Source organism: Balaenoptera ricei, chromosome 9 (genome assembly GCF_028023285.1).
Source record: "Balaenoptera ricei isolate mBalRic1 chromosome 9, mBalRic1.hap2, whole genome shotgun sequence".
NCBI lineage: Eukaryota > Metazoa > Chordata > Mammalia > Artiodactyla > Balaenopteridae > Balaenoptera > Balaenoptera ricei.
This window is the reverse complement of record NC_082647.1, coordinates 30,579,557-30,605,835: the sequence shown is the minus strand read 5'-3', so window position 1 is coordinate 30,605,835 and position 26,279 is coordinate 30,579,557. Positions and strand designations below refer to the sequence as shown.

General features: G+C 34.6%; 1 protein-coding gene and 1 pseudogene across 1 annotated transcript in view; one reads left to right on the top strand and one right to left on the bottom strand.

Moving 5' to 3' along the window:
- KCND2 (potassium voltage-gated channel subfamily D member 2) overlaps window positions 1-26,279 on the top strand; it is a 476,238-nt gene that overhangs the window by 114,873 nt on the left and 335,086 nt on the right. The gene's annotated exons all lie outside the window — the stretch shown is intronic.
- Window positions 12,143-12,522, bottom strand: LOC132371428 (COX assembly mitochondrial protein homolog; annotated as a pseudogene).

Genomic DNA, 26,279 nt, shown 5'->3' with positions numbered 1-26,279 from the left:
AGAACTTAATCACATGGCCATACCTAGCTGCAGAGAAGGCTGGTAGTGTAGTCTTGAGCAAGGGGACCTTATGCCTAACCAAAACTCTATTCTTATAGAAGAAAGAATGAGTATTTAGTGAAAACTAGCAGTCTTTCATAACTTCGCAGACTGTTTATTCTTTCCTTTGTGTAAACAAAGATATTTGTGCATAACTTCACTTAAAGCATGGATCCTGCCATTTTGTAAGGATGAGATTTTTGAATGCAGGAATTCCCTGTGTATCTCTGAATATCCCATGCCTAGATCCATGCCTGGCCCAAAAAAGTAGGTGCTTAGTAAATATTAGTTGAATGGATGAATTTTTCAAAAACATCCACATTGTCACCAATCATATTTACCTACCCCAATGTAAGGAAAATTAGCAAATAGATGAATACTGAAAAGGGGCAAATTTAACTTCTAATTTGGCATAGAAAAAAGACTACTCAATTCTTCCAAATTCTTAGTCAGTAAAAAACTGCTATCAAAGCCAATAATTCAGACAGGAAAAAAATGCACAGTTCCAAGGGATATGATGTTTTCATTTGTAGACTCTTTACTGTTCTAGAAATAGCTGAACTGTGAGCCATGCCTAGCCAAAGACAACATTAAAGGTTTTGAGGAAAGAAAAGTGTTCTTGATATACACAGTTTCATCAGTCCTATGCCAGTATTTTCATATGTTTCTCCTTTTCTTTACAATTATAGCTCAGTTGCCCTATGCACTGGTTTCCAGTCGTTCTGCATTGAGCTATTTTCATTCTAGTACATCGTTATTTTCAGTCTCACCTGGAAATGAGTGCAGTGACCACCTGATGATACTGATTCCATCTAACCTTCTTTGTATTCCAAGATGGAGCACACATTATTTTTGGTTTGACACTGCTTTGTATTGATCCTAAGAATTCAGCGCAAGCCTTTCCTTTTTTTTTTTTTTTTTTTTTGTCTAGCCTCAGGAGTCTGTCAGAATGACACAGCCATTAAAATGTAGGTTTGATGGTAGGACAGACAAAGTCGGAAGCATTTGTACATTGTTTACATCAGGAGTCGCTGCACTCAGATTTCAACTTGGAAGAGGACACTAGAATAGTTCAGGATATAGAAATATTTCTCAAGAGTTAAACATATTTATTTTTATGTTTGTTCCACATCCATTTGTGAGATCTGTTTTATATGATCATGTATAATTGATGTATCACAGGTGATTAGTTTCTCTTGCCAACACCTTTCTCCTCTGGCGTTTGCTACCTTCTTACCTCTCCCTTCTCAGTAGCTCTTTAGAGCACAGGGTTACCGAGGATGTCTCCAGGTATTTCAGGGCTAGCTGGAAACCACAGGAGGTGGCCCTGAACAGTTCCGTGCAAAGGGCCCAAATAGAAAGAATAAATACAGTTCCAAATATTCCTTGGTAATCAGTTAGCAATACTTCTTAAAAAGGCAAAAGAGTTAGAATTAAGGCATCCCTTTCTTTTATATTTAGGAATTCAGAAATCTTTATGGGATCCTGTCTTCCTTTTTTAGTTTTTTATAACCTAAGAAATACAAAGCATTTACATTTATATTCTACTGACAAATGCTGACATTTCCAGAAATTTCACTGTTGAATGAAACATCTGGTCATTCTTACCTCCTCATAAAGAAGTGTCTTAGCATTCTTAACAGTGTCTTAACATTGCTCGTTATTGAAGCTACTTTTCAGAAATTTCCTTGAAGGAAATTGAGGGGAAAATATTGAGGAATTATATTCTACTTAACATTTTCATAAGTATCTACAATCAAAGTATGACAGTAATTAAAGGATGTTTCTGTCCTTACCAACTTCAGTTCTTTAGTCAATGTAATTTTTCCAGCGAGGTCATTCTAACTAAACTAATCACCATGTCCATCACCACTTGCTTTATTTTTCTTCTGGGCACTTGTCACTGTCTAACATACTATATACTTTATTTGTTGTCTTGTTTGTCATCTCCCTTCTGCCACTAGAATGTAAGCTCCTTGAAAGTACAGACTTTTATTCTATTTTGATTATTGCTAGATTCCCAGCTGCTAAAACAGTGTCTGCCACATAGCAGACTCTCAGTAAATATTTGTTATATGAATAATTGAGTGACACGTTGAATAAATATACATGTGATATTTACTTAAAATTCCATGTTATTTGTGAGATTCTCCAAGTTATTGTCAAAGAATTTTTGTATTAATTGAAGTTTATGTAACTTTATTTTGCCTCTTAAAGGAAGTAAAGATGGTGACTTGGAAAAATTGCCACAAATGCTAAATATTATGATTGTTTTCTTTTCTAATGGACAATTTAATGAAGAGTTTTTATTTTTTAATCATTTTTACATTTGAGTGGCTTATTTTTGCCTATATGTCATTGCATAAGCCAAATGGGGACTTTTGCACTAAATTTCTAAGCAATGGTACTCCTTATATCTATACCCCTCTCCCCTGGGTCTTCTCATTATTCAAGCTATTAAGAAAGCAGCATGAAATCCCAATTGTATTTTATAAATTGATTAGGAATATGATTCTTCAGAATGTCCTTTTGTGAATGACAAAGATAGGGAAACCTTGATCACCAGAAGGTTGGACTAAATGAATATTCTCTTTTAACTTTTATCCTTTAACAGTTGAGGATTTATTTTTTCAGTAAGCAGTGCAACTTCTATTTGTTTTAATTTTATGGTACAAAAATAAACCTCCTCCAATAGTGCCTATCCTTTCTTAATAGGATGGTGGTGATAATACATTATTATTTTTACAAATATTATTATTACTATCACTAGTGAGGATTTTGCAATGTCTTTTGGCCATCATAACAGCTGAATAACAGTCATCAGCATACATTTATATAATCAAAGAAAGTATATGAGATTCTTAGGCTAAAATTCTGGTATATTTGTGTTAACTGGCCATTGCCTGTTTTCCATAGAACTAGATTATTGTAAATGTGTTTATATTTTTAAAGTTTTGATATATTTAATTGTTTTAATTGAATGGGTTTTTTTTAAGTGTTTACTAATTATTTCTGGGAAAAATAGAAATTTAAAGCATCCGGTATCTGTTTCAAATTATTGGTAAAGTAGAAAACTTTATGGTGATGTAGAAATTAACCGCTGCCCCCAGGAAAAGTATTTTTATAGAACTGAATAAAAGCCAACTTTTAAATTCAGCTGTGTAGAGTTCTCTATGATCAGTGAAATATACCTGCTGATACAAATGAGAGTTTAGCAAGAAACATTTTGGCCTAATGTCATCAGCATAATCCATTGCCCTCTCCCCAGTGCCAACATAGGGTATTAGTGTGCAGAGTAGGTGCCCAATAAGTGTGTGCTGAAGGAATGAATGAGTGTGTGCTTAAATCCTCTTTTCTCAGCAAGCCAGGGGCCTGGGTTTCTGACTCAGATTGGGGTAAGAGAGGGATGTGATGGGGTGGGGGGGTAAAACCTGTTTGTAGTTTTAGGGAGGGGGGAAAAGGGAACCAGAATTAAATTGCCAAGCCAGGAAGTTTGGAAATAAAAGGACAGTTGGCAAGCTTTAAATCCTTGGGAGCTGACTGAGAGCCAAAACCACCCCAGTGAAGGTTCTGCCATAGAAATCAATCCAGTGGACTAAAGCAGAGCTGTTTACATGGGCTCGCATGGGCATATTCTCAGGCATGTGAGTGTTCTCTACAATAATTCTGTTTTAGAATGAGTGATATCTCTTTGCTGATAATCTAAAATAAATTAATATAAGCCTCTTTCTTGTTGAATATATATATTCTGCTGCTAGATTTTACTCTTTGCTTTAGAATTTTTATGTACAAACATTTTGCTTCTATGTTGTTCTGTTTAATTGTCTAGGGCTACTGAGAAAAGATAGAAGTAGACAATACATAAATAATACATTTTCATTAAAGAGAGGTCAAATGACCTTAATCCACACCGTAGAAAGATGAAATTACATTGTCCAGTAGGGAAAGTGAGGGGAGAATGATTTTCACATAGCATGTTCAACAGGATGGGCTTAGTGAATTCAAAAGGTCCGTAAAGTAGCAGTTACTTAACTTGCTATGTGCTAAAAATTATTAAATTTAAAAATCATCCTTCACATTAACTTGTTAATGTAATTTAGAATTAACCTGATTTGTATTGGTTTTACGTTCTGTTGTGTTTAAATTGTAGCATTTTAGTTATTTTAGGCTTATGACAATTATAAGCATAAGGAATGTTTAACATAGATTTATATTTATATGGTTGTGCAGTATAGAAACAAACCTCTCCTGGGTTGTTGAAACCTTTATATGGAGCCCTTGGCATTTCTCAAGTTTCAGTTCAAGAAGTGGAGTCAAGAGAAATTCCTTTGGTCAGTTATTAAGGAGAGAGAGCTGGTTTGGACTTTTTAATCTCATTATAAATTCATGTTCATGGTCCTTATTGATTAAATGGATGGAAATTATTATTTCCTATTACAGTCTTTAAGATTACATTAACTAATGAGGGGAAAATGAGCACATTAGCAATATCTCAAACCAAATACTTTCTTTTTTTTTTTTTGATTGAAGTATAATTGATTTACAATGTTGTGTTAGTTTCAAGTGTACAGCAAACTGAATCAGTGAAACATATACATATATCCAGTCTTTTTTAGATTCTTTTCCCATAGAAGCCATTACAGAGTATTGAGTAGAGTTCCCTGTGCTATACAGTAGGTCCTTATTAGTTATCTATTTTATATATAGTAGTGTGTATATGTCAATCTCAGCCTCACAATTTATCCCTCCCCCCCAAACCAAATACTTTTTGTATTACTTTTCTTTGATTTGATTTCATAAATATAAGATGTTTCACTACTTACTAATGAAAATATAAAAATGCATGACACAGAGTTTTAAAAAATGACGTATTCCTTGTTTATAAGGATACATTTTGTGATGATAATTCTGATCACAATGATGATGATTTCTATCACTTAAGGGGAACTTACCACTTGCTAGTGGTATGGTTTATGTTATATAGTTGGCACTTGTATATTTTATCTAATTTAATCCTCACGGTAACCTCATGAGAAAGATACAGTTATTATTACTGTTTTACAGATAACAAAAACTGAGTCTTTGAGAGCTTAGATAATTGAGCTAAGGTCACACAGTTCTTGCAAAGTAGAACTGGATGGGGTTCAATTTAATCTCTAAGCTACGTAGTTCCCCTCAAAAGTTATATTAAAGTATTTTTATGTTTAAGATACAGTATTAAGTAATGTAGTAATCAAAAGATAATTTAAGTAAGATAATTTGAGTAATCAAAAGATAGTTATGAGTTTTAGTCTTCTTCATTTTGTGTATCAATAAATATGTCTTTGCTCCTAATTTTTTACTTGTTCAATAATAGATACATATGAAACTTATATGTCATTCATCATTCCCTGGATAATTCACATTTAAAATTTGTATAGATTAGAAGTGGACAATGTTGCCCTTTCTTCTCCATTCATTCAAATATCAAATATCCAAAATATCAAATATCAAAAAACTTGGTTTTTAAAATGTTTAGAATGTTTTGGAAGAGAATATCTCTTCAAAGTTAGACCTATTAATAGTTTCCAGATTTATTGTGTGAATATTGTGAGTAATTTTGTCCTTATATCTAATTTGTTCTCCAGGCTATTTTATGTAGAAAGATATTTATCACAACAAAGCTGATGTTAATGACTTTGAAAATGATCTCCTTACTGGGGTGATTTTTTGCTATTCTAGAATTGCTCCACCAGAACTGTCATAAGCACCATTCTTCCTCTTGTAATGTTTATGTTACAATTAGTTAGTTCACAGGCACAGAGCAGATGTTGTCATTTAACATAACTACTGTATATAGGATATTAAAATTGACGAATACAAATACCATAGAATTCAGAGATATTTTATTAATCCTAAACTATTTACCAATCTGGCTTCCCTCTCCTATATGAATTTCAGTGGTAAGAATACATATTTAAAGCAAATATTATTTATCACATAAAATTCATATTTATTAACATACTATGTTGCTTTCACTTTTTTCCTCCAAACACTGTAATGAAGATGTTTGATACTCAATAAGAAAAATGAAAGTTAATAGGGTGAAGTTTGATAGCCTCAATTTCTTTTCTTTTGTTTTCTGAATTGTCCAAAATACCCAGACCTTTTGAATTAATGGACTTTGAGTTCATTTCCAATCTAATGGAATTTACTATGTGACCTTGAAAAATATTTAATTTCTTTGAGCCTTAAGATAAATATATATAAAAAATAGGGATAAGAGTACACAACTATCAGACCTGGGAGAAATAAATGAGATACCAGTATGTTAATTACCTAGCATAGTACCAGGCTCAGAGAGAGACTGTGAATATTAGTTACTTTTACCTAATAAGCACTGAAAAATCATTCAAAATTCTTTAACTCTTAATCTTAGATACCTTCACAGAGAGAAATTTCTTAGTATCAAAGAAATACATTGACTTCTCACATCTCTTTAAGCAGGTGAGATGCACATGTGTACTGTTCAAAAGTTTTATGTGTTGTTTGCAATGTTTGATGTACTTCCTTTCCTCTTTATCATATATCAATATAACCTGGCTAACGTATAGTTTGTTTAAACACCATATATCCTATGACGTTTGATTATGGAAATTTGTGAAGATTTAAGATTCAGAAATTTCAGGCCGATTACTTTGTTTTGGTGCTTAGGTTACTTAAAAAATTCTTCATGTGATGATTTCCTCAGCACCTCATTGAAACGTCACCAGATAAAGCCATCAGGCAACATGGTGAATAGGCGCATTCCTTTCTATTTTTAATGCTTGAAAAGTATTCTTAGAAATTTCTTGCAATTCTGTTGTGTTTAGTAATCCAAAGATATAAAATTCTCTAATCACCATAAATCTCAAATGGTGAAATTTTTGGAAGGAGAGCAACTTTTCACACTACTTTAAAAAACATATGACTTCATAAGGGAGAGATGTGTGATAAATTAATATAGGCAGATAATATATTCTATTTTAGGGCATAAATAATTGTTCTAACTATGTGCTATAATGAATTTATAGGAGGAAAAATAACCAGGAATGGAAGGGACTTCTGGTGACTATCTGTTAGCTCTTCCTGCTGTCAAGTCATCACTTAAACCATCTAAATCAAATGAAATGTTCATATACGTCTTAAGATAAAAGTTGCTTTTACCTGCCTCTGGCTGAATGAGAAGAAAAGTAGTTTCTTTTAGCTTTATCTGCAATGAAGCAGATTCTTCTTCGGCTACTTGATTGTCAGAAACATGCTGTTCTATGCCATTCAAATTAATGATGCTAAGTTTAGATTCCCTGTTATTGAAACTCTCTTACTTATAACTCCTCTAGCCTTTATATACTTGATGCTTAGCTATGCGGGAGTTTATTCCTGAAGATTTTCTAGTTTCACATATCAATGGAGGTGACATTATTTCTGCAAAGAATTTGGCTTTGTTTGTATTTTTTTTTAATCTTCAATGTATGGTGAGCTCTAAAAGATTATTCCCCATTCTTTAGTTACAATTTTACATTGTACATAGTAAACGTATTTGAGACAGTTTCCAGTAACTATTCTAATATTTAATTTCAAACTCAATATAACTCAATATAAGTAAATGTTAACTAGTAAAATGGCTCCAGTTCTTTGACTTCTTATTTAATTTTCAAGGTAGGAATGTTAACATTGGCTTGGAGTATTGGATAAGTAATTTTTCCAGTGACATAGAAATTGCATTTTTTTCCTCCCTAACCACAGTTACACAAAATTTTGTACTTTCTGCATATGTAAATTGCCTATTTTACTTGGGGCTACCCTTTATGTTCACTTACAACTTCCAACAGAGCAAATCCCAGAAGTTCAGCCATACACTGAGGTAAATAGATTACCCAAATTAATAGCTGAACTTCCAAATATAGTCAGATTAATAGGTACAAGTCCATAGTCTGACCTGGCCACATGCTGGCAATTACTTGTTTAATTTGATCCATGAAGATAGCTAAGTTGGTCAATGTCAAACCCAATATTCACTCTTTGACCTAAATGTACATTCTGTGTTGGTCAAATTAATTATAAGATCAATTAGTTTTCCTCCTTATTGTTGAGGACATTATGTGAGGCTGTGTGTAGAGCTTCGCAGAATCAACTAGTGTGCCTCAGCTAATAGTTTTCTGATTTATATCCTCAGGGTCAAGAAGTGTTTTTTATGTTAAATGTCCATGACACTCTGCTGACTTAGCCTGGAACAACTCCAAATGATTTATTCTTTGGGATGGCTATAATAGTTATATTTTAACATTAATAATAAGACTTTATTATATTATCTATATTATTATATATTCAATAGAACATTAGTTACCTAACTTGAAATTATATTTTTCACTGAGTTTGTATTTTTAACTGGCTGCATTGATTATTATTTGTGAGTTCTCATTAACATCAGGAAACAGTGTGACTTCCAGGCAACTCAGTTAATTAGAAGGTAAGTGTTCAGTATTCCTGATTTTAATTTAGCTTTTGTGTGTGCATGTGTGTATGTGTGTCTTAGTATAACTCTCTAAATAATTTCTGTATGTTTAACAAATGTGAGCCATTAGTCATAGGGAGATTCAATGGCAAGGGCAAGAACCTTTCAGATTCATCTCTGACACACCACAGAATACCATGACCGTATTATAAAACAGACCAGACATTAATGGGTTTTTGTTATTGTTGTTATTTTACCAAATGACCTGTCTTGCTAAATGACTTTACTGTTGTATTTTGTCAGTATTTAGCATGTCCCTCTAGGCTTTGGAAAGCCAAGCTATCCACATTTAATTATTTTCCATTTTCCTTAAGTTAATCTTTCTGAGTTGTTCCTGCGTTGCTTATCTGATTTTCTTTCTTAGTTTATCTACATGTTCCTAGGAATGAAGGCCCTGTACTATGTACACATTTCATTCTCCACAGAATAAATAATGAGGTATTACCTTAACCCTTCACTTGGTTGAGAGAGATTATGTAGCAGCCAATATAAAAGTGCCTATTTTAACAGCTAAAATTAGCAAAATTCAAGTTAAATTTAGAGTCTTTTCATTAAGCTAGTTCACCAAAGTAGAAAATATCATTTTAATAAGATTCAAAACATATCCACGAATATTAGTAAAGTACCTGGCATGTGTGACTACATATTTTGAACAGATTCTCCACTTATCCAATCAGTAGCTGGTACTTCTTTCCCTTATTCCACTGTTACATATAAGGTCTTTTGACTACAACTACAATACAGAATAAAAAGTTAGAAATCCTAAAGGATGTGTTTCTTTTTCTTGTAGCGTGGTCCTGCCAAGTCATGGACTTCAAAGCTGTCAATTGTAGTACTATAAATAGTTTCTACATTTGCTAAGTTTAACAGTGCTCCTCATTTTCTTTCAATTTTGCTATTTAACAACTAAATCATAACTTCGGTTAATCTATTTACTTGGTGACTGAGACCAAAATCTAATGAAAAGCAATGGAATGAACATATTCAGGTTATAGTTTTAGCATTTCTGTTAGATGGATTTACTTAAATAATCATAATGTCCTGGTAATTTGTATGTGTAAGGGTTTCAAATAAGTATAAAGTGCTCTGTAGCTATTGCTGCTTTTTTTGTTTGTTGTTGTTTAACTCGATATGAGCAAACTAAGGTGGTTTATAGAAAAATAGAAACAGAAAAAAAGACATAGATTCAATCATTTAAAAACCACTTTGAAGTTGGAGAAATGTCATTAAGGATAAAATAATAACCGATTTCAATATTAGAGGTAGCTGTATCATTATAAACTGAGTTTGAAAACTTTTGTTTACAAAGGGAAAATTTATTGGCAGTAAAAGACACATGCAGAGAATGTCTTAATAGCGTGTTCAAGTAATCATGACAATTGATATGACACCCAAAGTCCTCAGTATATTCCAAACAGGCAAAGAAAAATAAACATTATTACCTAAGTATTTAATTGATGTTCATAGTGATTATCATGGTGGTTTTGGTCAGTTCATCTTTATTGCTGTTGGTCGTCTTTCTTAAATTTCTGATTGTTTTACTTCTCTACTAAAATCACCAACCAACCAACCAACCAGCCAAGCAGCCAGGCAACCAGCCTACCTGTCTTCTACCTACTTACCTACTGCATAAGCAAACAACAAATAAAAATATTCTGTGGTAAACAAACTAACAAATGAAAACATTCTCTAGCTCTTTAGTATATAGGATGAAATGAAAATCCATTAGTATGTGTTTTGTTCACTTTTGCCCATTTTTCTTTTCCAGAGTTATCTCCTGTAGTTCTTAGGGTCAATACAAAACCAGACACAGAGGACACTTCACTTTTCCCACCCAAAACTTCCTTTGAACCTCCAGTGCCTCCGCTCTTGCCGCTTCTTTTGAGACACTGGTTTTCTTCTCCGTCAACTCAGCCTAATTCAAACTTTAAAGTCCAATTCATCTCAATTTTCTAACCCTTTCCCCTCCTACCTCCATAAATTTCCATAATACCTTGTAAATACATATGGTTATTTTCTTAGGCACTGCTTAGTAGCTAGAACTTGGGATTCATGAGGGTAGGAAAACATTTTGGTCATTACGAATTTAGCACAGTATTGACACCTATTAGACTCTCATCCATAGGTTACTGAAGGAATAAATGAAAAGAATGAAGGAAGGAATAAAGTGGTATAATTGTATTTTTACTAATAATTTAAAGTTCCCTGGGGGCTCTCATAAAAATTAGCATGTATCATACATCTGTAATCATTTTATGGCACGTGGGGCATGTTTTTATTAAAGTTTTATACACACACACACAAACACACACAAACACATGATTCTACAGCTAGTGCTTGGGAAAATAATAAATTTGTTTTCCAGTGTTGTTTTCTCTTAAATGTCTTCCTGGACTCCACAATGTATATTTTACTCAAGTGTCTTTCATCCTAGTATCTACACTGTTTTGTAACTCATTGTTCACTTAACAATATGTAATTAACATTTCCCCATATGATTAAATATTCTTCTATATTATCATGTTAGTTAGAAATTTCAGATATCTCAAGGTTTTATCTGTTTAAAAATATTGCTGTACTAAACAAGATTAGAGTTAAATGATTAAATACAGTTATTTAGGTGAACAACTTTCTAAAAACTGAATCACTGCTTCCAAGAGCTTGAACAGTTTTGATATATATATATATATATATATATATATATATATATATATATATACATACATACACACACACACACACCACACACATATATATATATACACACACACATATATATATACACACACATATATATATATATATTGCTCTTTTGCCTGCCAGATATATTATAAGTAATTATATGTCAACCAGATGGTTGTAAAATTAGCCATTTTCTGAATGCATAGCAGCAATACTGGGATAAATGTGTGTGTGTGTGTGTGTGTGCAATTTCCTTTAACAACAAAATAATGACATTGTCCTAGTAGAAGTGATAATTGAAAGTAACACTAATAAATTTTGTAAAAGCAAACTAGAAAAAAATGTACATTGAGAGCTATCCTGGATATAATATGAAACTTCTATTCAATGAGTATTCATTCATTCATCTTTCATTCACTTTTGTATATAAAAAATTATTGACTGAACACACACTATATTCCAGGCACTGTGCTGGATGACTGGGATACAAAGATCAATGGGCTGTGACCTTAGCCGTACACCTCTGCAGAGTATACTTACGTAAAATAGATCCATTACTGTAAAACATGGCTGCAAGAGATACCTGAACAAAGTGTCCTGTGAGTGAGTGAGTGGGTGGGTGGGGAAGTTGGTAGAGGCTTCACAGAGAAGCTACTTGAGCTATCTCTAATAGTATAAGTAGGAGTTTATCGAAAAATAAAGGAAAAAATAAGAAAAGTAAACACAAACAAATGTATATAGTTCAAATAATGAATAGGTATTTGTTTGGTTGATTTTTATTTTTTATTTTTAATTTTTTTTTAAGTTTTAAAAAAATCTTTATTTCAGATAAAATTATTTCCATTATTAAGGATAAAGCAAACACACTTCCTTGAGTCCATCATTTCAGGTGACTGTGATTTCCATGAACATTGGCGTTCCTGAGTATCATTTGAATATTTGCCTACACGCTTGTGGGAAGCTTCCTCAGCCTTTTCTTGGTAGGTAGGAATTCCAGTTTTTCTGAATTCTTCGCTCTCCTTCAGGTATTCCATTTTCCATTCTTCATGAAAGGCTGGATCATTATAGTAAGCAGTTAGACATTCTTTCAATGCAGAATTTTCTTTCTGGCATTTTACTACCACAAGGATTCCAGAGTCCTTGCAACATTTAGTGAAATCTTGAACTTGTTCAGAACATCTCTCTCGGGCCTTTTCTCTCATTATTTTAGGGATCAAAACATCTTTTTCGACTCATCTGAGATGTGGCTCTGCAGGGTCGAGTGCCATGTCCGCGCCCGGGAGGTGGCAGCGGCCCACACAGGTCTGGTTGGTTTTTAAATGAAAGAGAAATATGATTTGGGCCCACATTGTGGAATACTGAGTGGCCCATACCTTGATAAGAAGTTCCATAATTAGTGTAAAAAGCAAGCGAAATAGGTTTTTTTACTTTGATACATTTGTATATTGTAGTATGATTGCCACTGAGGCAATATTTATCACATTACATTATTATAGTACAGTATTATTGACTATGTTTCTTATACTGTGCCTTAGATCCCTATGGCTTATTATTTACTGCTAGTTACAAGTTTGTACCCTTAAACACCATCAATCTAATTCCCCCACCCACCATCCCCTGGTAACAATCATTTTACTCTCTTTTGTGCAGATTAGACTCTTTTAGATTCTACATATAAGTGATATTGTACAGTGTTTGTCTTTCTCTGTCTGACTTACCTTGTCTAGTACAATATGCTCAAGGTCCATCCTTGTCATAAATGGCAGGATATCTTCCTTTCTCATGGCTGAATAGTATTCAATTGTGTATATATGTACCACATCTTTTTTAGCCATTTATCCATTGGTGGGCATTTGGGTTGTTTCCATATCTTGGCTATTGAGAATAATGCTGCAATAAATATGGGTGTGCATATATCTCGTCAAAATCCTGTTTTCATTTCCTTTGGATTTTTACCCAGAAATGGAATTGCTGGATCATATGGTAGATATATTTTTAATATTTGAGGAACCTCCATATAATTTTTCCTAGCGGTTGGACTAATTTACATTCCTGCCAACAGTGTACAAGGGTTCCCTTTTCACCACATCCTCACCAGCATCTGTTTGTCTTTTTGATAATAGCCATCCTAATAGGTGTGAGGTGATATCTCACTCTAGTTTTGATTTGCATTTCCGTGATGATTAGTGATGTTGAACATTTTTTTCATGTACCTCTTGGCCATTTCGATGTTCTCTCTGGAAAAATGTCTAATTAGTTCGTCTGCCCATGTTAATACCAGATTTTGTTTGGGGTTTTTGTTATTCATATATGTTAATTCTTTATATATTTTGGATATTAACCCCTTATTCAAAATATGGTTTGCAAAATTTTTTCCCATTCTGTAGGCTGCCTTTTCATTTTGTTGACTTTTTTTTTTTTTTTTTTTTTGCCAAGTAGAAGCTTTTGAATTTGATGTTGTCCCATTTGTTGATTTTTTACTTTTGTTATTTGTGCTAGCAAAAGAGGTTTTTAAATAGGAGAGTGACAAACTTTTCATGTAAGAAAAATACCATAAAGTAATGTAGAGAATAGACCAGAATGGAGGAGAAACTTGTAGTAAGAAAATAATGAGGAAACTGTTAGAATAGGCCACCTGATAGAGGCCATGTCTTAGCAGTGGTGGCAATGGAGAGAAGCTAGATTATCGTACCTACTGGGTGTGTTGGTTGAACAGAAGGGAAGAAGTAAAGATATGAGGTTGCAAAGAAACCTTATTACAGAATAAGCTCCTTTGCCATTTTACTACCTGTGTTCTAGGGTACCGTCCTCTCCTGGGATCCAATCCTGAGGTACAGGGATCCCAGAGACACGAGAGGGCCAGTGAATGCACTGAATTTTATGGGCAACAATTTGGAGACATGAAGATCCACAGTCTTCATCAGATTCTCATCTCAGATTCAAGGGGAAAACTTTTAAAAATTGTAAGTCGATGTGTTTAATAGGTACTTTTCTAGGGAGACACTCCATGCTTTTCATCAGTTCCTTTTAGTAGATTATAACACCAAATAGCTGAAGACCACTGATCTATCTGATAGATACCCTTTTATTTTTTCACAGATTTTCTTTGTATTTAGGTCCAGTTGTTAGGACAGGGTTGCGGGGCAGTGTGACATAAAATACACGGGTTTAAGTCAGAGATACCTGGGTTGGCATCCAGAGTCTTCAATACTGCTGCGTGACCTAGGCAAAATTGCTTAAACTCGAATAACTGCAGTTTCTTCCTTTGTAAAATGAAGAGAGTGACATCTAGTTCAAATATGGGGCTATTCATAAGAACTTATTAGCCCAGCACTTAGTTGAGTGGCTGGTCAATAGAAGGCATTCAATAAGTGATAGCAATAATGAACACTGTTGTTATTATCCTTACATTTATTAGATAGCAATGCTGAGGCTTATCTCACTTCTCTCCCCTCTATGAAGCCTTCATTTATCACCCCATCTAAAGTCAGTCTCACCCTTTTCTGAGCTCTTTGCTTGTACTTCCTCTTCTTGAGATCTACCTTACTTTTACTGAGATTATAGTGTATATGTCTTCGTCTCATCCAGTGTACTAGATATTAGGGCTTTATTCATCTTGTATTCCCTTTAGTGATGGCTATCATACATTCTACTCAGATGAGGCACAAAATTTAAATATTTTGTATATAACACAATATTTAATATTTTCACAGTATATTTGGTTCGGTGGCACCTATCAGAGCACTTGTCACACCATATTGTCTCCCTGATAACACAGTGGATTCTGTGGGCAGCGTCTGTTGTGTATTCATGGTGCTTACATTGCATTAGAGAAAGAAAAGTTTGATCATGGGCTTCTTGCACTTGAAAAAACTTGGCTTTTACTTTTACTCTTTACTCTTTAAAAAATAAATATTAGATATCCTGTCACTTATGTGATATGATATAAAACCTTAAATCTTTATATAGTATTGGAAGTATTGTATTAAAATGTCCCATATTTTCTAAAACCTCATGTAACTCAAACATCTGGAAAAACCTAGTAACAAATAATGTATAGATAGTTCAGATTAGGTTTTTATGCTGTCATTCTTCACATAATAATTTCTGTATGTATTTTTCCGGTAAGTAATTTATCCCAAACTAATTATGTAAATTAAAATTTCAGGAAGGCTATGAAACACTAACAACTCAGTTATATTATCTCAAAACATTATAATCACCTCACTGAGTAGCAGCAAAAGTAGAGGTCAAAGCATTTTGGTTGTCTTAATGTGGCTCTTCTGTTTTGATTTTTTTAAAGTTACATCTGAACACAATTTTCTATATCAACAATGATGCCACTTTAAAATATCTAAATGCAAAAGGGCTGTACGATAAAGAAAAACACTGCGGTCTCATTGGAAAAATTTTAAAGAAACATTTTGTGATTTTTTAAGTGTATAAAGTAGACAGAAAACAACTGGCACCCCATTAAAGCAAACCCATGTGATCATAGTGCACAGCTGTCAGACAACCACGTTCCAAAACATCTAAACCTTCCACATGCTTAGACGGCCCTGTGCTTATTTATCACAGCACCAATCACGCTCTATTTCCATCATCTGTTGACTTGTCTGTCTTCCACACTGGAAGGCGTTACTTTCTTTTCAAACCATGTTTACACTCCCAGAGCCTATCTAGCACCTGGCACATGGAAGGCAATAAATTGTTGTTTATGGAAGCAATTAGCAAAGTAAATAATTATCTAATTAATTAAATGACCTCTGTGTTTTCCAACAATTTTCAAACTTTAATGTGCCGAAAAATTACCTGCAAATTTAGTTTTAAAATGTAAATCGATAACTTCTGCACACATGGATTCTAATTCCATAGGTTATGCAGCCTGAGAACATGCATCTTAACAAGGCCACCAGTGTTTCTGCTTCAGGAGCAAAGATCACTCTTTAAAAACATTGATAGAATATCATTCATGTGATTAAGAACTCTTCTTGATTCAGGTAAACTTCCACAAAATCACTGGGCTGTTGTTCACTGATTCTGAATTGAGAGGGTCAGAGTGAGTGAGGACTGAACAGTGTAAGAAAAGTCCTGAGGGGCTCATGGGGCACACTGGTGAAAGGCTTTGCTCAAACTTTCCCTGATTCTGTGTCTGTTAGATTTGTGAGGTTTGCATGAATAGAAAGTAAAGCTAAAGACAAACTTGACAATGTGGGCAGACTGCTTGACAGCCTAAGGATCCAGATAAAGTCTAGTCTTCCAGTTGGGCTGCATTGGGGTCACTATCCAAGAAATAAGCAGGGAGAAAAAAATCTAGGCCAGGTAACAGAAGAGCATCTCAAGATACAGATCATGCAAGCATACTGACACCAGAAAACTCTGAGTGTGACTTCGGATACCTGGACAAACCCATCCTTCCTCAGTTCCTATTTTAAGTTTCTCAATGTTAGTTGATGGGAGCTAGCAAAGTATCTGCTGCTCCCAGAGTTGGATATGCTTCTTAGGTATTGGTCATAGTGGAAGGTTAGATCATCTAAAGTGTTTATACTTTCAGATTCCCCAGAATCTTTGAAAAATATTGGTCAAATTCTTGGACTCTAAGCCAGATCTAATAAATCAGTATCTCCGGGGAGCACACGATGGGAATTGATTTATGAGCATTCTTTAGGTGGTTCAGATGATTGGCCTGGTGTGGGAGCCATGACTTTAAAAAGCCTTCATAGATATTTCATTAATGAAAAATTTTTATTGTATTTATTAGGAGTCGTATCTTTCTGCCCCCCATCTTTAACCCCACACGTTTCTGCCTCTTGCACACAACCCCTCTCCTCGTATGTCTCTTAGTAGCCTCTTGTCCAAAATTTGTCATAGACTTGCTTTTTTAGGTATTCTAACGCTCTAAACTTAATAGTAATTTCCTCTATTCCTTTTCCATCAATTTTCAGTCTAAAGACTTATTTTTCTCTCCTTTTATTTCCCCTGCACAATTTATATCCTAAAGCACATTCAAACTGCATGTCATAATGTCATACACCCTCTCCCCACCCACTTTTTCATGCACCCACATAGGTAGCACGTTAGCTGGCTTACATTTCTAAAAACAATCAGGGGCCAATGACTCTGTGTGAACAAGTGAGTAAGGTCATTATTAATCTTAAAATGTCAGAATAAAGGTCTAAAATGGAGAAAGTTGCTGAGAAAAATGGAAGATGAGTTCACAATTGAGCAGGACGCCTAAGACATTTTACATTCCGACTTGTTTTAACAAGATTCTACTGCTTTGTAATTCATTGACAGAATGCTTATAGCCTCCCATTGGCTCAGTGCTCCCATTTATTCAGCGACTGTAAATAATAGCCATCAGCAAAGCTTTTGAAATCTTCAGATGAAAGGAACTAAATTAAGGAAGCTTCCCCTGTTCATCCCTTTCCCACAAAATGGGTGCTGACTAGAACACAGAAAGCAAGGAGCACAGAAAGCAAGGAGCAGTGTAGTAACCTTACAACCTAGTATAGTCCAGCTTTTGAGAACCATGAATGCTGCTTTTCTATGTACTGAAAGTTTTTTTTTAATAAATATTTTTTTCTCAATTGGAACATGGTATTTTGTCTTAAGCTGTGAGAGAGATTGGAAAAGGCAATATCAAATCAGTTACATTATGTGGATTAATGGTGCAGTAGTTTCTTCAGTTATCGCAAGCTGGTTGCTATTTTAAGGTTATTATTATCACATCCTACTGTACCTGAGAGTGAAATTTTTCATTACCATCCAAAGATGCTTCATTTTGTTGCTTAGCAGGGGAAACTTTGATAAATAAATTCCAGCATTTTTTTATGTTCCCATGGACTTAAAATGTACCTGCAATTTTTAAAATTTCGTACAGATTATCTTTTTATATTGTTTACTTACACAATCTACATATTTTAAATTATTAGATGATTAAGCTAGCAGCGGATGAGGTTATAATTTTAATGAAGTGCTAAACCTTCCCGTGATATTACAGTTGAGTTAGGGAACCAGTCAGTACTCGCTACTCTGGGCCAACGGTGTTTAATTAGATCAGTGTGATAAATAAAATTGGGAAGCATTACTTGAAATATAGAATATACTTAACTTAGATAACAATGGATTGGCAATTTAAAAATTTATATTAGACCTCTTTGTCATTTGATCACTTTACTATATCTGATAATGTCAGTATTCAGTACTGCGGAATGCAGTAAGCAAAACACAATGTTGCCTACTAAGATCAAGTTACCGCTGGGCATTTTATGGGACGTAAGAAATACAGACATGTTCTCAGCCTTCCAGGACCTCAAAATGCATTTGAGGGACAGATAGATAGATAGGTAAGTAGATAGATGGAGAGATAGAGAGATAGAATAGATAGATAGATAGATAGATAGATAGATAGATAGATAGACAGACAGACAGATAAAAGGATAGCTAAGATATATGGCATTTGTTTTCAATAACATCTCACACTCCTTATTTTTCATGCAACTCAGCTGACAATTATCTATACCATATAGCCTCTCCTATTCTGTAGCTTCAAATAGTTATTTATATTCATGAACTTTTTGTACCTTAGAGAAGATACATTTGCTTGGTGTTTTGTATTTGTTTTCTAGAATAACTTAGGTATTGTGAATAAAGGAAACCCCTATTAAGTGCTAAAGTGTTATTGTAGTCCTCATTATCATTTTGTTATTATAGGATGTAAGCATTTTTAAATGCACTGTCTATTTCCTTGATGTCTTAAAAAGAAAAAAATTGAGTTGTTTTTTTTTTTTCTATTTAGAGGCATTATTATGTTCATCAGGGTTTGTGATAATTTAAAGGGAAATTGTCACTATAGAATGGATATGATGGAAATCTCTTGGTTTCCTGGAAAAATGCATTATTGATCTACCTTTATGTCATTTTTATTTTTTCTCCTAAAAATGTGTGAGGCAGTTAGGTGATTTCCTGCACCCCCTTCTACTAAATTACTACTAAATTAATAAGTGAATCAAAGGCTAAAGCATACTTCTTCCAAGGGGTAGTTTCATTCTGTAGAAAACTATCAACTCTATTATTGATATCAATGATCCTGAGTTTGTCAGTATCTTTGAAATGTCATCTCAGAGTTCCTCATCACCAATGTGAAGGATCGTCTACAAGACTGCAGTATTCACCCTGTCCTCTATAGCACTTGCTTTGATTTTACTCCCAATGTGGGAAGGAGGAGTATTTTTAACTTCTGTAGTTTTTTAAAGAGAATTACATTTTTAGGGGTGGAGAGCTGGAGTGTGGGCAGGATTTTTGTGACATATCAAAAGGTTAATAAAATTAGAAATCCCATGCTTAATGTTATGGCAATAATAAAATTAATAACTATTTGATAATGTCATGTTATCCTGAGAATCCTTCATTCCTAAATTACATTTGTTTTGTGAACATTCCAGAAGTTAGACTGTATTAAGAAATGAGTTTTCTACAAGATCATGAAATTCTTTTAAAGCCTCAAGGTTTTGCTTACTGTCTTTTCTTAAATGTCTGATGTAATTATTCCATTTCAAATGCCAAAGCTTGATTCTGTGACTAATACAGCTTAGTAAGCTGTATCTACTTATTTGTAAAATGCTTTTTTTAGTGAAAGTGGTAGCAATAGTAATGGTCTCCCACAAAGATGCCTACATTCTAATCCTCAGAATCTATCAAAATGTTATGTTACAGGGCAAAGGGCTGACCTTAAGATAAGTAGATTATCTGTATTGTCCTGTTGGACCAAGGGTCCCTACAGGGGGAAGAGTGAGGCAGAAGAGTAAGAACCAGAGGGATGTCATCCTGAGAAGGGCTCAGATCATCGCTGGTTTTGATGCTAGAAGGGGGACGTGGCCCAAGGAATAGGGGAAGCCTCTAGAACCTGGAAAGTGAAAGAAAATGGTTTCTCTTCTAGAGCCCCAGGAAGGAAAGTAGCCCAGTGAGACCCATTTCAGATTTCTGACCTCCAAAAGTGTAAGATGATAAATTTGTGTTGTTTTAAGCCACTAGGGTTTGGCAATTTGCTACAGTGGCAATAGGAAACTAAAACAGTGAGTATTGGAGTCAAAGGTAGGAGTATTCTGATGCAGTTTCCTGGAGAGTCAGTCAAACAAAATTGCTGAATTCCCATATTTTGGTGATTGTGTGTAAGGGTGCGTCTCTGAAATTTTGCATCGTTCAGAATCTTTGTACAACACAAATAGATACACATTCCTAGGCCTAATGCAGAGCCAGCGTAGATGAAATACCTCTGCACTGACACATCAACATTTTCCTGTATTTCTTTTTAAAAGTAAAATTATAGAATCATCTTCTTATTTCCATTTATATTGACATTTCAAGTTATTAGACATCAAATTAGAAGTCTTATAAATGTTTTCTCTTTCTGTAATATTCATGTTATAGTATGGTGCTCCTAGCTTAGTATTTCTGCTATGGCATACAATGAAATAGGCCACTGTGCCAATTCTGTGTTTCGGCTTAGTGTGTCAGGATGCAATTGCTTTAAGCCTTCGAGAACCCAGTACTGACAAGGCTCTGAGGCGACTGAGGTACAGTTAGGTTGGGTCCTATATCTGCAGGCTAACCATAGGCTGAGAAAAATAATATGTAAAAATAACTGCAACTGTATAGCACAGGGAACTCCACTCACTGCTCTGTGGTGACCTAAATGAGAAGGAAATCCAAAAAATTGGAGATATATGTATACGTATAGCTGATTCACTTTGCTGTACAGTATAAACTAACACAACATTGTAAAGCAACTATACTCCAATACAAATTTTTTTTAAATGACTGGAAAAAAAAATTTTTAATAAAAATAAAAACACACACACACACACACAAAATAACTGCAGTGACTAAATGTGCCAGTTGGGACTGGACCTTGACTCAATCAAGGATAAGCTCCTCTCCCCACAACCCTTATTCAATATCTGAAACTGATTTAACTCCACAGATGAGAATCAGGAGGACTCTGAACCTGGAGTTTGGAGATTCACTCTGAAGTATCGAAAGATTCCACTTGTTTTTATTTATTGGTTAAGTAGGGTTTCTCAGCCTCGGCGCTATTGATGTCTGGATCAGATAATCCTTTATTGTGTAGGGCCATCCTGGGAAGTGCAGGATGTTGAGAAGTATCCATGGCCCCTGCCCACTGGATGTCACTAACAAAACCCTACTCTGGTTATAACAGCCAACAAGGTCTCCAGATGTTGCCAAATATCCCCAAAGGGGCAAAATCGCCTCTGGTCGAGAACCACGGGGTTTCTGTACTCGAGCACTTAACCTTTTTTCTGCAACCAGACTCCATTTTATAACCCACTTTTAGTAGATGAGCTCTGTTGTAACAGCACCTTTCAAGGTATCTGTATTTATAGCCACAAATGGAACAGCCCCAAATTTAAATACTGTATTCTCCCTAGATCTCAGTCACCACGAGCAGTCATATTCTCAGCTATGAGATTACACAATATCCTTCCTCCCTCCTCTTTTACCATGAACTATCTATCTGTAAAACCTCTGTGATAAAATATTCTACCCTGCTAGATTTTGTCCATTGACTTCTGGAGGCATCTTCCGTGATGGACCCAGCCTGATGGATACCTATAATTTTTTCATCCCATTAATCTGTAGTTTGTCCCATTCTACCAGAGCCTTATTTCTGGCAGTCCAATTTATTTAAAAAAAACGAATCTATCCTTATGTCATTTTCACACATACACCTCCACCACCAACAACAGTTGAGGCCTGGGTACCAAATAAGACTATTTACAAGTAACAGAAACCAAATCGAGAAAGCTTAAGTAGAAAAGCAATGCAAAGCAAAACAAGAAAAAAAATGGTTAACTGATTAAATATAAATTGTCTCAGAAAAATCAAAGCATGCAGAATGACCTCAGGATTGCATGCAAGAATTGGGAAGTGGTCAGGACCTCAGGGAATGTATGCATCCTTCTGTCTCTGTCTCCTCCATATTTCCACGATTCTCTTTTCTTCGGCAGGCTGGCTTTCTCTCATGCACTGTCCACATGACAAGATGGCTGAGCCAAAGCTCCCAAGAGTTTATAAGCTCTCCTTTTCAGAGATTAACCCAAACTGAACTATATATTTGTGACCTTAGGTGTGTGAAGGAGACTTCTCACTGTCAGGTTAAGAAGATGCCCCAGAGATGAGAGCCACAGATTGGTTGAGAAATTTACCCAAATTACCTGGTCACCAACACAGAATACAATTCAACGTTTTTTCAGGTGACTGAAAACAATTCCGCATGCAGAATTTTAACGGTATGAAAGCAATTAAAGTAAGAACATATCATCTTTGGGAAAAACACACATTAGGATAATTATGTACCAACAATCATATTTCACAATTTATCAAAGAGACATTTTAGAGGCATTTTTGCCCAGATGCAAAAAATGTCTTTTCTGTTTAGGGAAATAGAAATTTAATTTTGCTTCTGCATATAAAGAAATAAATGAAAATATCAGGATATTTGAAAAAAATTTCTAAGGGTTTTTGCATATTGTTGAAACTAATGTAAAAATAGAAATCTATTTCCAAGACAAAAAGGATAATACAACCTTTGTGTGAAGGCACAATGATGAGTTTTTTTTGTAAAGCATGCTTGTTCAGACCATGCTTGAAAATTAATATTTCAGTAGAGAGCATACAGGAAATTTCAGTATGTTAAGACAAAAAACTGGGAAGTTTGGACGTTTATGTTTTCCTAGTAAGGAGGCTCTGCTTTATTTTCTGACAAGTTCACTGACAGAGCTTTAGAGGTAACATAACGGTATCTGCACTTAGCTGTCAGCCAGGAATGAGTCACTCTTGAATTTACTAAAAATGACATGATCAACATGGCATAGTAATGAACCCTGGGGAGGATTTTAAGATACGATGTGGCACCAGATCCTCTCATTAGTGCCATGGGTCTTATTAGTACATGTCATTTTTCTAACCTTTACAGCATGGCTGGTAGAATACAGCAAACACTGAATCTCTCTACATTTGTGACATCTCTTAATGTCACATCTCTTAATAAAAAAATACTGTTTATAGCTTGTTGAATTTTCTAAACATGTTTTAAAGATGAGGAAATGGCATAAAGCAAGGAAAATGAGAAAACCCCTTAGATTTTGTGGAAAAAAAAAAGGTATGCTAATACACTGAGTGGGAAGAAGTGCTTGTTTCCTGTCAGTCCTTACATCCCAGGGAGACAGCATCCCATAGGGGCAAGAGGCTGTGCTTCAAGCTAGGGTTCTAGACCCAGCTCTGCCAGCAATAACTTGAGTCTCTCTTAACCTCTCTTAGATTCATTTTTGAAATGCGTGATATAGGAAAAGAGCTATAGGATTGTTTTTTATTACACTTGGGTTTTTTTCAAGGCTCTTTGTGAATGTTTCCTCTTGTATCCCGCTCTCTCCATTGATGGATCAAATAACAAATGCCAGGCATAGTGATAGGCACTGCAGATAAAATCAGGGACTTCATTCTATATAGGTAAAGTTGAAATAAGATTGTAATATGTAAGTGGATTCATTCACACCCCCCCAATTCATATTTAACTGTATAAAAACCCTTTTGGGAGCAAATTTAACAAAGTTTGAATGCTGTTTATTTGCAGTTAACAAGATGATGGAGAGAAGCAGCTGGATTTGGGATTTAAATGCCTCCATCTAAATTTCACAACTTATCTTAAGAAAGCAGAGGATCCACATTTTTTCAAAAGGACCAGAAATAAAAATATCCAGTATAGCTTTAGCATTTTAAAGGCCAAAACATGTAATAAAGATTGTGTTAAAGTAAGTCCAGTACATCATTTGTTATTTTCAGTTTTTAAGTTAACATTTACCATGTGCTACTTCAAGCCAACTTTACAAATTCTGTCACGGCTAGTACCTCGTGTGGCAAATCCCAGGGGTGTCCCGACCTTCCTCAAGGGTGACTGATAGTTGGGCAGGTCCAGGTGTACTGAGTGGTGAGGATTGATATGGATACAACTGAGGTTTAGAAACAAGGAAGAGTAATGGATAATACATCTTACTCAAAGATGGCATCTTATTCTGATGACTTGCCAAAAATACAGAATAATTTTTAATGTGAGATTTATAAAAAACACATTTCCATGTATATTTACATAAATATTTCAAGTAAAATGAGTAAATAAGCACTAAAATATATCAGCTACATGCACAGCATTACAAGGTTATATCTGCCAAATTCATAACAGTAAATGTCACCTCCAAATCAAAATTAAGAGAACAACAGATTTTTAAAAAGTCTGATTTGTCAGGTAGTTACCGAACTACCTATCATCATATGACTAATTTGTCTTTCTAAAGGCAGAATCGTGACAGATATTAAATGTAGAATGAAGGTAGGAGGATTCAATACTTTTCAAGGTAGTGGTTTAGACATCAGGAAAGCTCTTGGGGAAATACCATATGCTAGTGCAACTGTAAATTGCATTGAGTGTTTATTGGTTTCTGTCATGGTATGGTAGATATTGGTTAGTGATAAAAATGAAGGAAAATTCATTTGTTTGTAGCTTTCATTTTTCAGTTGTGTGCTTTCTGGTAGGTGTACTTGTCTTGTGTAGGAGGCAGAAAGGTGCTACTTTAGAATTCAATTCTAATCACAGAAAAAATATTTTAATGTAATTGATTTGTTCTCCAGTGGAATAGGAGAGGTATAAAATATCTGATGAAGTAACTATGATGCATCAATAGTTAATCGTAATGGATGAAATTTGTCTTTACTTCTTGAATACAGTTATTTTTCCCTGTCAAAGAATAATTATTTCAAATAAAATTCAAAGCGCTGTCTTTAAGATATGCATTATTTCTTCTAGGAATCTCAAAGTCAGCCTCATTTGCACAACATAAAATATGTAAATTCCCCATCATTTGAAATTCTCTTTCACTGCATTAATATAAAAGCTTATGATTTTAGTAAATCCCTTCTGCTGGTTTAGAAGCAGCAACAAAAGATCAGCCATTTATGGTGTGCCTGCTATATGTACTTGCCCTGGGTGAACAGTAAGAGAATCCAGGTATAGGTCAAAGAGTTTAAAGACATTTTTTGAAAGGCAAAACAGATGCATGCTAAAAATTTAAATAACTTTCTAGTCAATAGCAGAAATATGTGACAAAGTAGTACATGATTAATTGCAAAGTAATGGCTTAGGCAATAATTGCTAAAGGGGTTCATAGAAAAAGATCACTTCATTGAAGAGGTGAGCCACACATTAAACCAAGGGGAGGAATTGAGCTGAATAATGAAGGATGGGTCAGGGCCAGAGAGGCATTCTAGGCTGAAGAAATGCCCATAGCTCAGACAGAGAGATGAGAAAGTAAAATGATTTTTTTAGATAAGGGTGAGTATGGATATATGAAGAGCTTCTGTATGGAGTGGAAAGGCTAGAAAATTAGCTGAGAGTCAGGGAATAATGTCTTTTGAGTGTCTGGCTAAGTGATTTTGATTTCATCCATTAAATAAGTATTTTCCAGATCATAGTCATCAAAACTTCAGAAAGTCCTATGAGATGTGATTGCTACTCCTGGGGAAGGAGTAAAGACAGGAGTGAAATTTAGAATTTCAATATATTTGGGAACTTCTTAATTAAAAAAAAAAGTAAGCAAGTTCCCGTATAACAGGTCTTCATAGAGCCCTTAATATATTAATGTGCATTGTGAAACTATAAGAGGATACACCTTCATATATGCTAGAAATTTAAAATAATTTGATATTACTGAACAGTACTATATGAATAGGTAAGAGGTGAAAGGTGAGGCTGGAGAGTCATACTGAAGAGTTTTCACTTGATTGTGCAGGTTCTTGATTAAGTAGGTGATGGGGAGTCAAGGAGAGGTTATAGGAATATTGTCATATTCAGATTTACAGTTTTGAAAGGTCATCCTGGTGACAAGCCAAGAGGCTCCTATAATCACTCATTTAAGAAATGGGGGCCTGAATCAAGGCAGTGGCAGCAGAA